Source organism: Eubalaena glacialis, chromosome 15 (genome assembly GCF_028564815.1).
Source record: "Eubalaena glacialis isolate mEubGla1 chromosome 15, mEubGla1.1.hap2.+ XY, whole genome shotgun sequence".
In the NCBI taxonomy this organism is placed as follows: Eukaryota; Metazoa; Chordata; class Mammalia; order Artiodactyla; family Balaenidae; genus Eubalaena; species Eubalaena glacialis.
The window spans coordinates 61,122,326-61,138,203 of NC_083730.1; the positions used below are offsets into that span (position 1 = coordinate 61,122,326).

General features: G+C 42.4%; 1 protein-coding gene across 5 annotated transcripts in view; it reads left to right on the forward strand.

Annotated features, from left to right (window-relative positions):
* ARHGAP28 (Rho GTPase activating protein 28) overlaps positions 1-15,878 on the forward strand; it is a 152,598-nt gene that overhangs the window by 46,523 nt on the left and 90,197 nt on the right. The window contains exon 2 of one of the 5 annotated variants that reach the window (XM_061169948.1): positions 5,466-5,557. The exons of the other annotated variants lie outside the window; for them this stretch is intronic. The gene's annotated coding sequence lies outside the window, so the exon portion shown is untranslated. The remainder of the gene's footprint in view (positions 1-5,465; positions 5,558-15,878) is intronic. 5 annotated transcript variants of the gene reach the window in all.

Genomic DNA, 15,878 nt, shown 5'->3' on the forward strand with positions numbered 1-15,878 from the left:
CAGATACGGAAACTGAGGCACGAGGAGGCCAGGCGTCTTCCCCAAGTTTGTACAGCTGGTACGTGGCAGGGTGGGAGTGTGAACCAAACGTTGTTTGCCTGAGAGGCCTGGGCACTCCCTCCCACACAGTGCTGAGTGAGCGGCACAGTTTGTTACCTGTCTGTGTTTTTCAGTCTGGAGGTCGTAGAAGAACTCTGAGGTTTTGCTGGAAGTAGCTGCAGGACTTTGAACAACGCAGGCAGGCCGCTTCTCCTCGTTGCCGGGGCTCCCAGGTTCTCTACTCTGACCATTTTTACGTCCTTTCTGACTGACTCTCTTGAAGGAAGAGATAGTATCTATCCCTCTTCCCCAGTAATATGTAAATTTTGTTGCTTGTATGTGTGCGAGCGTGTTGTGTGTGTGTGTGTGTGTGTGTGTGTTTAGGGGGCGCTGTTGTGAGAGAAGACGGGAAAGGAATCACATTACTTCTTACGAATTGCAAACATTTAAGAAGGAATGTATTACAAAGAATTACTGTATGTTCTCAAGCCCTAAGAGGACTCACTGAGCATTTTCAGTAGTAATCTGTTTACAATTCTGTTTACTGAAGATTTGGCTTTTTGGTGGTTACTTGAGCCCTTTGGATTTGTAAAGGGATTCATTTGTCAAAGTCCAGCTCAAATTCCTCACCCCACTTCTCCTTAAAGCACTGTTGTCTCACCGCTCCCCTCACATGGACATTTCCAAATTTCTAAAGACTAGGCTATCAATATCTTTCCTTTAATATTTCTATACTCCCAAACTCAGCAAGGCAGGTGTTCTTTTTAAAAGTATTATCTTGTCTCTTTGGCTACCCTGTAGGCCTCAATTGGATACTGATTGCTTCTTTTACCTCAGGAACATTCCTCCTCCCCCATCGCTCATATGGAGCTGGCCTTTGGTATTAGTTGATGCATTGGTTATATCATCCTCCCATTGGTTCTGTTTTTGTATCATGCGTCTACACAGATTGTTCTCCCCAGACAGTTCCTGGAATGTCTGAAGACAGTGATCATGCGTCCTTGGAGCCTTCTGAATTTCTCCAGTGCTTCCAGCATTTCCACATGTGATGCAGCTTCTTGACAGTCTCTCTTCATCCATCCTGCTCTGAATTCATTCCTGGCCATCAACATCCTTCTCCAATGTGGTGCCCAGAGTAGAATTCCAGTTCTGCTGCATTTAGGATAATCATCTCGCCTTTTTGTATGATAATACTTCTATACCTCCATGCCACTTAAGATCCAATTACGTAGTTTTCTTGGCATCCATGTAATGCTGTTGGCTTGTACTGACCTTGCATTTGGCCAGAATCTCTGTCTTTTTCACATGAACTGTACTCGTGCCAGGAAGCAATCACCCTAAACATGTGCAGCTGAAGTTTCAGAGCTTCATTCTCATTCCTGTTAAGTTTCATCTCGTTAGCATCAGTCCATCACTCCTCCCAATGGAGAATTTCTTGATTTTTGGATTCTTATCCAAAATAGCCTATTAGAGAAGTAAGGAAAATGATCTTCTGAGAAAAAAAATTTCTAAGCTTTTAAAGAATTCTAATAAATCTTCCCAAAGAATGTCTCTACTCATGTTGCCTTGTTGAGGAAAACTTGAGAGGATTTTCATAGCCTAGTGGTTAAAGCCCCAAAGCGTCTTTCTGTGGTATCTGAAGGGTCTTTCCAGCTATGCTTTCTGTTGCACCATTAGCCAAACTGGCCTCCTTGTCCATCCCACCCTGTTCCCTGCACCTCCCTGGCTGCGTGACTTTGTTCACTCAGGGCCTAGAATGGACGTCTCCACCATCTCTGCCAGTCAGAATCCTGCACATCCTCTCCTTGAGGTCTTTCCTGAACTTTAATAGGAAGTAATTTCTCCTTCCTTTGAGTTCCCAAAACGTTGTCTAAAACTCATAGCTCTTATTGAATTGCACTTTCTGTAAGCGTATGGCATGGTGGTGGAGAGCAGAGGCTCTGGGAATGGACGGTCTGTGTGCTGTCCAGGCTGAACGCGTTAGTAATGGTATAATCACAGGCACGTGAATTTTTCTCCCTAAACCTTGGTTGTCACATCTGTAAAATGAAGGCAGTAGTACCTACCTTATAGGGCTATCATGAGGACTGAAAACGTTAGTACAGTTTAAAGCACTTAGAATGGTGTCTGGCCACAGTAACTGCTAATAATTGTTACCTATCTGTATAGATACTCAGTGAATGCGAATTTTACTGAAGAAGCTCAGAATAACTTATGGACATGATTTTTAAAAAATTTTCAAAACATGGATGTCAGAGGAAATAGTTATGAATTTATGGAGACAGAATATTGTCAAGGAACAACATTTTCCCAAAGAGTCATTGTGAGATGGTCTCCAACTAGAGGCAGACTCAGATTTTTTCCCACTTGCAGTCAAATATTAGCCAACATTTTTATAAGCACCGTGCATGTTTACTGGTATCAAGTAGTGCAGGTAACCTGGGGAAATATGGCTTCCATGTTATGAACTGTTTATCAACATAGTAATTAAAATACTTAATTACTTAAAGCCTAATTGTAATGTGTGTGCCGTGGGCTCATGCCAATTTGCATTTTGCTTTATATAGTGTGACAAAAGACACTGTAAAACATTCTTTTCCTTTATTCCCTTGGAAAAAAAAATCACGGTCGAGCAACCTCAGAAACTCATGCATTTATTGATAACTTTTGGTATCGTGGGGAGCAGCAATCTTTAACCGGATAACTCACTCTGACCTCGGTATTTATTGAAGGACTACCAAGAATCTTGTTTTGGGCTAGGTAGTGTTGAGATGCTAAGAATTATAAGATGAACTTTCTGTGCTCAGGTTTATTTGGAGATACAACACATAGTAAATAAAATAATAATATACAGCATATTCTATGGAAATTCTATACTCAGTGAATTACTAAGTCAGTGGTGTAGAAAAGTATTCTAAGAGTCTCAACAGGATGGTTCTTAATTGCTGCAAATCTGTTTCAATTTTTTCCCCAAACTATCACTTCAAGACTCTTTATAGACTAAAGAATACAAGCCTTGAGTACATCATCAACCAACTAACAATAATATATTTTTCAAAGTGTTTCTTCTTTGAAAATTTGTTGTGCGTTCAGTAGTAGATGTGGATGAGGAGGAGGATTGTAACAGCACATTTTCTTAATTAATTCTGATGATAACCATATGATGTTATCCCATTTTTTGAGGTGAGGGAAAATTGGGTCTCAGAATGGATGCATAGGTTATTACATGAGTAAGAGGTAAATCTGTGATTCAGTTCACATCAGTCCAAATGAAAAACCCTCTTTCTTAACCACTGTATTATCTTTTTTTTTTCAAACTTTTTTTAAATTATTTATTTATTTATTTATTTATTTTTGGCTGTGTTGGGTCTTCGTTTCTGTGCAAGGGCTTTCTCTAGTTGCGGCAAGCGGGGGCCACTCTTCATCGCGGTGCGCGGGCCTCTCACTATCGCGGCCTCTCCCGTTGCGGAGCACAGGCTCCAGACGTGCAGGCTCAGTAATTGTGGCTCACAGGCCCAGCTGCTCTGCGGCATGTGGGATCTTCCCAGACCAGGGCTCGAACCCGTGTCCCCTGCATTGGCAGGCGGATTCTTAACCACTGCACCACCAGGGAAGCCCACCACTGTATTATCTTGTCTCCATTGATGCCTGCCTATTCAAGGGAACCCATGATTAGATCATTATGGCCAAACTTTAGTGTATTTGATTGGAGTCGGGGACAGAGATGAGTTTGAAACGTGAGCTAAGGCAGGTTGTAAAGAAACTTTTATGAAAGCTAATGATTTTGGAACATCCTGCCAACAATTGGGGAAGCCTCGTCAACTGATTTTTAACAAGAGAATGGCATTATGTAATTTTTGTTTTAGCAGCTTAACTCTTGCAAGTGTATGTAAAGGGTATTAAAATGGGAGGAGACAAGATATTGGGAGACAAGTTAGGTGGTGCAGTAGCCTAGATATATAAGTTTGTACACTGGATATGCATCAAAATCAAAAAAGGTGGGTTGAGAGATGTGTCTGAAGTAGACCCGCCTGGATTTGTGGACCTGTCCAATATGGAGGGCAAAGAAGGGGAATAAAAAATGGCAGGGTGTGTAACGATGCCATTCCTGAGGTTGGGAAAAGGAGTGATTACAGTTGGGAGGAGGCTGAGTTTGGGACGTGAGTTTCAGGTGAAGGAGAACGTACTAAAGACAGTTTGACATCCTGAAAGGTCAGAGCTCAAGAGCCATCAGGCCAAAGATGAGTGAATCCTCAGCCTGTAAGTATAGCCATGGCAATGGATAAGGTCACAGGGAGGGGCTGGGGATGCTGCAAGTAGTGAGATACTGAAAAAGGATGAAGGACACAACCCAGGAAAGACAGCAATATTGAAGGTATGACCATCCTCAGCAGTGTGCCAATCTGATGGCTGCACTAAGGACTCGGATTAGATGTAGGTATTTCCCAAGCCTCGATCAACATGATTACAAGCATCCTTCCTTAGACAGTGGCTAAGCCATTGGCCGTTGATTCATACTAGTATCGCTCTCAGATAATTGACTCTAAACCTGGGAAATAGTTTGCTCTCTGTAAATTGACTAAGGATTGGTATAGTCTGGAGATATGTATAACTCACTCATAAATTGGTTGTTAGATGTCCCAGCTTTTCTTTAGGACTTTTAAAAATAAAGTTTGCATGTTCTAGTTTTAAAATAAATTAGTACAGTGATGGAATCCACATGAAATGATTGACGATCCCTTAATGAGTTCCAGGTTTCTTGTGAAATGTCCTGGAAACTGTACTAGCAGCTTCCAGGTCCTAAAAATGTGAGAATGCTTGATTCTAATGTGGTGTGCTCCTCCAGTAACGAGCGAAACTTCTCTAAAAATTGGTCATATCATCCACTCATAGACAGATATTTAGCAATGACCACTGCGCAAGAAGTAACAACACTGCAAGTAGCCTGTGGGAAAATACCCAAGGCACAGAGCAAAGCGTTCTGGCTGTGAGGTCCTACTGCTTGTGTCCGAATCTTAGACCCTCCCCTTACCAGCTAAGAGTCCTCAGGCCCGCAGCAAGCTCTCCTTAAACCTTTGTGAAGCAATTATAATAGTACCTGTAATATTTTTCATAGAATTGTTGAGGATGTTTGACAGGTATTTTACCCACTTTGGGCAGGAGAGTGCTGTATATAATTAGTGAGTATTAATGCACACCGACTAGAGTCAATTTCTATCTTTTATTCTGTTTTAGTACGTTTGTGACTGTTGTACTATCTGGGAACGTTTTATCTGACTTTCCTGAATGTAATCCATCTTCTAGCTAGATGGGACTGTGAGTGACAGATTCTCTGCTATAAGGGGACATGGGACTGTCGCAGCAGTTCATTCTGATGGGTTTGGAAGACTATACTTTTTCAGGGTATCCCTCCCTTCCTCTTACAGAATGACCCCTTCACAGCCGTAAGCAGAGCGCTGGCCTAGCTCTGCAGCATAAGCAGGGCTCAGAACACCTGAGGCGATCCGCTGAAGCTCTGGTATGTTTGTTTCCTTTCTTCTCCAGTCCAGGCCTCAAAGAATGCTTGCCTGAGTGTTACAGTAGACGTTTTCCTTTAATGTCCATGACAGAGAATCATGCAGATATAAGGGTCCAGCCTTTTAGTAGGCCATTATAAAAATCAAATTTAGCTTGGATCCAGGTATTATTGAAGGGTGCACTGTGTACTGCATATAAAAACGATCGTACATCGTGTTATCTGGGAAATTCCCCCAAACCGCAGTATTCAGATAGACATCGAAGCTCTGCAAAGTAAGCAGAAGTGTTCTCCTTGGGCTGCTGATCAGGGTTGCGGAATTCGCATGATGGAAAATGAATAACAGTGCTGGCAAACTAGACATTTTCAGGAATCGAAGACATTTATCACATTTCCTTGGATAGAACAAGATTGCAAGAATCTGTACCATTGCACTGAGTTGGTTTTCACAAACTGAATATCAATACTGTGTTTATATTCTGAGCTCTCCATGCTGTTCTTATCAGAATTCCACAAAGTTTCAGCATATGACTCCCAGGGTACACGTATGCCATGATCCCCAAACAGCTATTTTATGACTGAGGTCTGCCCTGGTTCCAGGGCAAAGGTCACATTCAGTTGCTCGCCAGTCCTTGTGGAGAGGAGAAATGTTTTCCTGCTCTCGTATAGCACTGTAACCATCACCCTCCTTATCAGGAAAGATGTTTAGTTAATGATGAAAATCCATTTGTCAAGACTCGAGCAGGCTTCTGACGTTTCTTTATTGCTTCACAATTATTCTGGCCAATGTGTGTCTTTCTAACAACACTCTGGCAGAAATGCAACCATCCCACTACAAAAGTAAATAGAAGAGAACCCAAAATGTCACTGTCAGGGAACTCCAGAGCACCTAGCTTACGTAAAAGAGATCCTTAGGAACTGGGATAGTTTGGGAAACTGCAGGGGGAGTACGAGGCTGCAGTAAGACGTTGGGAAGGAGAGGCAAGCAGAAGAGTCGGACCCTGCCTGTGATCAGGGGAGCTGGCAGCCACGAGACGTGTGTTAGCGGGACTTGGCTGTGCATGTCACCTCTCAGGCAGGACCAGGTACCTGGAGAGGCAGGTGCTTCCAGGCAGGGCTGCCACTTATAGAGCATGGACTGGACCTATGAGACCATCCCAGCTCTAAATCAGAGTTCAGGTGAGATTAAGGTGAAGGCCAGATGGCCAACAAGAATCTGCTTCTCCACTGTTGGCACAAGTGAGACCATGGGGCGGCTTTTTCTGGATAGAATTTGACCTTGACTGAATATTCACATATAACATTTAAGCAGTGAGGCTGAGAAAAATCAGTCACTTGTGATGCACATGAATTTCACAGTCACAGATAATAATTTTCTTTATTTTGGCAACAAAATTTGTATTCTAACTCTAATCCCCTATTTTTGACAGATAGCAGGAAAAATTAATCTAGTCACAGCCACAGCCAGTCAGCCACATCCAATTTTGGAGCAAGTTGCTTCCAGTTAAGATTCAGGAATATTCAGGATCTTTCCCCTCCATCCTCCTCGTTCCCCTCCCTACTGGTGCTATAAGGAGTGCCTCTATAGAGGCCGTCAGGGACTTGGGTTCTGGACTCAGCCTCCCCTCCCCTGACTTCTTGGAGCCCAGAGCTGACCCCCTGACCCCAGTGGAGTTGGGGGCAGTGCTCCTGGGATGCAGACGTGGATCCGTGGGCACAGGCGTGGCTCCCACCTGGTTACCTGCTAGGCAGCCCCTGCTATCAGGACTCTTACCTCAAGCCAGGAGTGTCTGTTAGACATAGAATCAATCAATCTCCTCTTTCTGTCTGTCAGCTAAAATCAGCACCCATAGGCAAGGCAGGGAACTCCTGACCCCATCTGCCTTAGCCCCCCCAGGATCCTCTGTCCCGATTCTTCTTGCCCTTGTCCTAAGGGATGTCTCTGCCGCTGCCTCCCTTAATGGTTAAAGAAGGGAAGCAGGAAGCAGGTGTCCTCCCAGAGCCTCCCCAAATTTGGAGAGAAAACTGTGATGACCCCAACTCCCACCTGATAACATCGGGGCTTTATTCTGGGGATGGGACACTGAATGCACAGCCTCTAATTGCTTATAATGCTCTTTTTCCTCTCTAAATTTTCCCTTCTTCCCAGTTTGGAGGGGGGTGGTTTAAAAAATAAAAAAAACAAAACAAAACAAAACAAAAAAACAACAACAAACAAAAAACTTCTCCTGCCAGTTCATATCTCTTTTCAAAATTATTTTTGTCTCTCATTTGAACTAGAGCCAAGAACTTGGAATCTTTGTTTACTGGCTTTTCTTTTCTTTTTCCTCCTGACAGTTCCCCCTGGGGCAAGTGGTGAACTAGCTCCCCACCCCAAATCTATTGGAATATGGGTTTAGGGAAGGGGGCGGAGGTGGTGAAGAGGGAACACATCAGTCAACAGTATATCATATCATCGGGCTTTCCTGGTGGCGCAGTGGTTAAGAATCCGCCTGCCAATGCAGGGGACACAGGTTTGAGCCCTGGTCCGGGAGGATCCCACATGCTGCGGAGCAACTAAGTCCGTGCGCCACAACTACTGAGCCTGTGCTCTAGAGCCTGCAAGCCACAACTACTGAAGCCTGCGCACCTAGAGCCCGCGCTCCGCAACTAGAGAAGCCACTGCAGTGAGAAGCCCGTGCACCTCAACAAAGAGTAGCCCCTGCTCGCTGCAACTGGAGAAAGCCTGCGCACAGCGATGAAGACCCAACGCAGCCAAAAATAATAAATAAATTAAAAATTAAAAAAAAAGTATATCATATCATCCTGGCAAAAGGCAACCAAATCTCACTCATCAGTCAAGGTCCAGACTGCGTTCTCACTTCGCTGGGAGTCCAGCCATTTCTGGCTGCCCTGCAGACCTGGGAAGGACTGCTCTGCTTAGCACTGACCAGGAGCATGGCACATCCCTCAGGGGTGAAGAGGTGACACTATCTTTTATTGTGAAAGATGCTGGTCTTTAGCATGTTGAAAATCTACATATGAGGATGTTGCTCTTCCCATTTTTTTAGTGTTTTCCGAAGAGCCTTGATTAGAGCTCTAATGAGGAACCGTGTGTGTGTCTCTCTGTGTGTGAGAATACATGTATATATACATACACATATAATTTTAATCATATGTCTCTAACAGGCTTCCGGTTGGAGTTTTTTAGGAGCTAGCATTTATGATGCTTACTCTTTCTAACTTTCCTTGGGTGTGCTTTCTTCTCCAAATCTTGGAATTCAACCAATGATATTGCATCTAAATTTTAAAAAGGAGTTGGAAATTTTTAGGCAAAGTGCCTCTGAGAGCAAAGCGAAGGCTCTCCGCTTGCCTGCCCCCAGCGCCAACCTGCTGGTCCTGTTTCTCTAAGAGATCCTGGGGCCACTCTATTCTTCACTTCCTGGGCTGGTCTTTTAATGGCTTCCCAGCACTTCCTTTCTGCCCTTGCCTCAGGCAGTCAGCTTGTTTTTCTTTTATCTCTAAAGCTGCCCCTACTTAACAAGCCCCTTGAGAGTCTTCTCCTCCTAAAGATTGCCTAATGAATCAACACAGTCTGGTGCAGTCTTTTTTCCTGTAGCTCCCTTAGACAAGTCCAGACTCTTTGTGTTTTAAGAGTATTTACTTTTAACCACAGGAAATAGTAAATTGCTAAATTGGTTGAAGTTCCTATGCTGGCTAGCTCCCTGTGCTGTCCAATCCACTCTCTTTTCTGTGCTCCGGGTTGCTCTAGGGGGCTCATCAACAAGGCCTCCTTGTCCCCTAGGTCCCAATTGCATCTGGCCAGTGGGAGGCATGGGAGGGGGTCGGAACCTGTGAAGGGAGGGAGACGTATATTTATTCTCCCTCTCCCTGCCTAAGAAGTGCCTTTGCTCCTCTATCCAAGATACCCAAGAACACAGCTCTTTTCATGACCCTGTCCTACAGTTCCTGTTCCAGCTTCAGAGTTCTTTGGTTCTGGTAACCTCTCCCTCCCTTTGCACCTTCTGGTCTGGGGCTAGTGCTGGCTCATCCTCTCAGTTGCAAGTCTTAAGGTCCTTAATTTTCTCTTGCTGGTGTCCCCTAATGCTACTCACATCTTAGTTAAGGCTCCTCAATTAAGCTGTTTGCGTTTGCTCTCTACTTCTTCCCAGGACCCCAACTGAACCCATGAGTTACAGACACTTAGAGCGCAGGTCCTGAGGCTGCCTTGTTACTTGAGGTGTGTCTAAACTGAACCAGCAGCATTTGGAACCCTTGGGAGCCTTGTTAGAAAATCAGACTCTAGGGTTCTGACTCAGACTTCCTGAGTCAGAAGCTTCATTTTAACAAGATTCCTAGGTGACTTATATGCACCTTAGGGATTGGGAAGCCTTGCTGTAAAGGTAAGCTTCCTTCTCAGGAAGTAAGTGGCCAGGAGCCCTGTTGGGTTGAAGCTTGCTACTCTGAATGTCATCTCCTTCGTTTCCTGGGACGGCCTACAACTCCTCTGGCTCCTCCTGCCCTGCTTCCGACCTCCCCACTACCCCCCATCCTAGAGCAAAGCTCACATCCCTCTTACCCTCTTCTTATTTGCTTATGTAATGGCTATTGGACACATTCTCAACTCCAGGTACCGTCTAGGTGTTAGGAATACAAAGAAGAATAAGGTGACAGACACATCCTTGCTCTGAACTGGATTTAATGAAAGAATGAAGACTTGTTCATAGTGTGAAGACAACAAGAGTACACGCTATAACAGAGGCAGGAACAAAATGAGGTGGAAACAAAGGCCACAGTATCAAAATTCAAGTTACTTTACTTGATGAATGTGCGGAAGTCCCTCTGTAAAATCCTATGAAAAGCCTTCTGTTTTCTAATTTTAGTCACATTTGAAAGTCTTGAGTAAAGATACCTGATTGTAATCCCCTGTCCTCAAACTTCATCCTAATGTCACACTTGACAAATAGCAGCATCTCTCCCAGGACCAGCCAGCAATCTGCGGAGTCAGAGTTGTTTGTATCGAGGCAGCTGCTGAGCAGCAAATGCCGATGAGCACCCAGAGCTCTAAAGACATTAAGGAGCTGATTTTTTTCTGAAAGGAAATTCATGGAGGAAAAACCAACTGATTACTTCATAAGCTGTCTTTGGAATTAATTACAGTGCTTGTTAAAGAATCTAAGTCTCCCTTTCATAAGGTTCTCATAGGAGTCCCTAATTAGGCCCCCATCTTCTGTCACCTGTAAGCAACTCTCCCATTCAAGACTCTGCATAATTCATGTACACAAAATAACACAGATTCCAAATTATCCAAGCAAGATGGGGGGGACAATTTTTATACCATTATGAATTTTTTAAAAAGAAATATTGGCTTAGGGCTATGAATATTGATTTAACCGTTCATTCATTTGTTCATTCAAGAGAACCAGGTGCGTCACTCAAAACATACACATTACCTGCCGTTTTGCTACCTCTTCCTGGCGCTAGAAGTGAGTGATAGAGGAAAGATATCTTCTCCGTTCCGGATTCTTGAGCCTCAACTCCCCCTCCTCTGGCCCCAGACCAGCAGGTACTGCTCCCTTCTCTCTGCTTCCCCGGCTTGTAAGCAGCTGGAACTTGGATTAACTTCTGTCAGTACTTACAGGAGTTGATGCCGTGACTGTGACTCTGTTATTCTCACACACCTCCCACCCCCGTATGTCATAGTCCTTATGTATCAGAACGAGCCAACCAGCAGGTTCTAAGAATTCTCCCAAAGTGGGCGGAGTTGAGAAACTGGGAAAGGAGCATTATTGTGTCTGATGTGGAAACGAGCTTCTGTGTCTGTACGAGCACTAAATAGACTGCGCTGGGACCCTGCAGGCTTTGCTTAGCTTTCCAGCTGCTCACACCACCCAGTAGTGGGTTGTGAAGCCAGTTTGGTAGGTCACTATCAGCATGTGAAAGAATGGAATAGAAAATACATCAGAGCATGTCACACATAATGAGACTTTCATGAAATTTGTTTTTGTTGCATATATGATTTATGTGTGTGTTGGGTGGAGATATAAATTATATTTCTTGATATGAGTGGAAGTTAAAAAATTTTTGAAAAACACTCCACTAAGAGATAGTGTTTGAAATAAGGAGAAGTTTTAAGAGGGGGGCAGAATTGAGAATAAGGTGCTTGTCTTTAAATGGAGAGAAAAGTCAGTTAAACAAAAGAGCGTTTTGAGATCAAGTGAACAAGATAATGATTTCTAGCATTGTTAAATTATGCCAGTTAAACTGCATTATGAAGTCACTATTGGTCACATACTTACGCATTACAAATTTCCTGTTTTGTTTTTTTTTTTTTAATCATTTCATTTTCTTTCCCCCTCCTTTCTTCAGTTTTTAGTAAATAAATTTTGAAAAACTATCCTGTCATAGATTCTTAAAGAAAAATTTCAGGGAATTTTTCTAACCATGCCAGAGTCTAATAAGGGGTAAGTATACCCAAGTCAGGATGAATTGGTGACAACGAGGGTAAAGATATGAGAACCCAAAGGAGGAAAGCAGCCCTCAGGAAGGAGAGTTGGAATCAGCTTACCTCTCCAGTCTCCTTTCCTAACTCCGGGTCCCAACTGCTGTCCCACTGCGACCCTCCCTCCACAAGCTGGCAGAGCTTCCGTGTCCATACGAGCTCAGTTTCTTACCATAAAATTTTTTATTCCCCAGTTTTTCTTCCTTTGGCCTAAAAATATCAAAATATGGTATCGGAGTATGGTATTACAATATGATCATTTATGCAGATTTGAATTTTATATTGAAAATGTATTTTGAGAATAGAAAAAAAATCAACTAAAGTAAAAATCGGCGCCCCTTGAGTGAAGAAGGTTACTTAAACTACATTGTTGTTATTTACCTTTCTTTGATACTGAGTATATCATTTGCTGTCACTTTTTAGGAACAAAGTTAACAATGAAAATAATCATGAAGTATTAATTTCCTTCTCGGGAGATGATCTGCAGTTGGGGAAAACTGTTTTTATGTAGATGAGTGATTCTCAACAGTGGGAGCTTTTAAAAAATACTGACATCTGGGCCCCGGCCCTTAGATTCTGATTCAGTTGATCTGGAATGTGGCCCAGGCTTTAAGATTTTAAAAGTTGGGATGTGCAGACAAAGTGATGGTACCTTGAGTATTAATCTGGTGTCTCGGCTTCCCGTAGGTGTTCCCATGGCGGCTTTATTTTACTACTCAAAAACACAGTTTTAACCAAAGTGTTAAAGACTTCTCTGTTATAAATACATAGGCACAAGGTATTGTTTTAATGTAAAAGCTTAATTCATCTTTTCTAACAATTTCCACCAGTTATCAATTACTGATTAATCCAGCTGCCATTTCCTCCTAACTAACTTGACTTAACTTAGTGTTCTTCTTTCGGCACATTCTGTTTACTTCTGACTTTTGTCTTGTCAGAAACTCGGCTTCAGCTCCTCCAAGCCATCTGGGTATGTGAGGCGCTTGAAGATTTTCTTCCTGCAGCTTTTGGCTGCATACATTAATTTGGTCATTCATCAAATGCTTTTGGAGTGCAGACCTTGTATCAGGGCTCAGAATACAAAGGTGACTAAGACACAGTATTTTCCCAGGAAGAGGAACTCCTGTGGCCATTTCTCTCTCATACCAAGAGATAAGTGCTAACAGAGAGTATCCACAACAATATTTGGGAGGAGAGTGTGAGAGGCTCTATCTCTGTCAGCAAAAGCTTCAGGCTGTAATGGCATTTGAATAGAGTCTTAAAGGACAAATGTGTTATTTGACCTGGCAGCAAAAGAGAAAAAGGACATTTTTGTCAAAGAAAACATACTTGCAAAAAAATGCCACAGTCCATGGCTTGTTCAAGCAAAGGTGGAAGGTCTGTTTGTTGGTGAGGAATTGCAGGGGATGAGGCTGAAAAAAGAGACTTGGGAGACAGGTTCTCCCATCTTTTATGACATGTGTATGTGTTTGCGCCTCGACCTTTGCACAGGTAGGGAGCCAGCAGAAAGGGAACTCCAGGGGCAAATCTACATTTTGAAAATATTCATCTCAAAGCAGTGTGGAAGATGGACAGAAGGGAAGAGATACAGGAAGCAAGGAAAGTGTATGCGAAGGCTGTGATAAGTGATGGAACTATGGTCCAGGCACTATCGACAAGACTTGAAAAGGACTTAAAATAATTACTTATAGGAAAAACATGCATGGTGGAAAATCACGAAGATAGCAGAAGAAAATATTAAGGGGAAAATACAGATCATCTATAATCCTTTCACCAGGGATAAACCACCATTAGTGATTCATTCCACTCATTTTTCCCTGCATAATTTATATGGTTGAGATAATTTTAGATCCTGATTTTTCATAGAATACTATGAAAAACATTTCTTATTATAATAAAGACATTCCATTAGCATAATTTTAATGGCTACAAAATCACTTTTGTATGGATGCGTAATAAAAATACCAAACCATTCCTTTAGCTGGTTGTTTCCAAATTTTCATAAATAACCTTATATTTAACATCTTTGTGCATAAAGCTGTATAAAATTATAGTTTTACAGGCTATATAACTTAAGTAAAAATGAGTTAAACCACACGTAACATTAAGACTGTAATGCTACTTATTGTATTTCAGAAAAAGTGCAAAAACTTGTGCTCCAGATTTTAGAAATATTCAAGATATAAAATAGTTTGTTTGGATTTGGTGAGCAATTACTTTCGGGAAGTCTAAAAGTGATGTATTATTCTAAAATGATTCCAGTTTTCTAATTTGGCAGACTTGGTAAATTATATCATCCTTAACCAAGAAAAACAGGAATATAGGAGGAGCAGACTTTGCACGGCAGATAATGCGTTCTGTTTTGGACTTGCTGCATTTGAGATACTGCACTGGTAGAAAATACAAGTGGTACACAGTGGGCAAGTGAAAATGTGGTGTGAAATTCAGCAAAAGAAGTGGGAAACTCAGGGTCTAGCCATTTGGCAAGTAAGTGTTAGTCAAAGCAAGCAAGAGAGATAAATCAGTAAAAATAGAGGGATGGGAATGAAACTCCGAACACTGCAGCTTTTAAGAGTTGGGTATAATAGGAGTCAGTAAAGTAGACTAAGGAAGGGGGGTTCAGGAAAACCAGGAGATAGCATTGTCCCAGAAGCCGGGAATGAGAGATTTTCCAGAAAAGAAAGAATGGCTACGGCCCTGACTTTCAACCATATCAGATACATTGTTCCATTTGTCAATCCCAAGATGAAATTTACAGATAATATACTCTCCTTGTGCACATAATTTTAAAAATCAACATAATGCCCCAACTGTAATATATAAAAAAATGGAAAGTATATTTTATATAATAAGTGTTTCAATATGTAAACGTTGGGACACAGCTCAGGCAGACGACACTGTGAAGGAGTCAAATGGTCGCTCTGACGTGCAGAATCAGTGTGGACGGAGACCCTGCATGTGGAGACTGGGCCGAAAGAGCTTGTCCTGTGTTACTGCACAGGACCTGAGTTTCCAGAAGGGTGGATATTCGAACAAAACAAAGGACAGTTTTCCCTCAACTTACACAGTAATTGTGTTCCTGGAAAATTCCGTACATAAAAAATACTTTGTCTTAAGTCTAAAACTGAATCGGGCTCTAGGTTGCAATGATTACAAACAAGCCTTTCACCTGTGGTCAGTGTCCAGCAGGGTATTTGAAAGTCACGTGTGACACAGGACGATTCTTTCTCCGTGCAGGACTGTTCACTGCATCGTAGGACTCCTAGCATTCCTGGCCCTGCCGATTAAATACCAGAAGGCCCCTAGTTGTTTCGACAATCTAAAAGCTCTCCCACAGCATTCCAGAGCACTCCCTATGGAGTGACGCAGTCCAAGAGAGAAGCATGGGTTCACAGTGTCAAATGCCCCTCCTTAGTCTTTAGATTTCTTTAGTTTTTAGAGTTCTGGCTAAGCAAGAAATGGAGGGGAAGTAACATGATGGTGCAGTAATTTTGACCTCTGTAGAATTCTGTGGTTCTCCCTCCGTAAACCAATTAGAGTTTTTCCATTGTTTCTACATAAATTTTTTCAATCCCTTCCTTCCTCTCTCAGCTATAGGTTCTTAGGTTAATTCATTAGATATACAAATATTGCAGTTCCCCTTAGCAATGGCTCTGATCAAGCAGTTTCCAGCCCACTTACAAACTAAATTTGTTCCTTAAATCTGCTTCCAGACCAATGCTTATAATTACCTGGTTCAAATTTGTATTGTAAACACTAAGCAGAACTTAATGAGGATCCTGAAAGAAACACCTCAGTTATTCTGGGTGATTTGTGTGGCCTTTATACTGATCATTTGGGTGT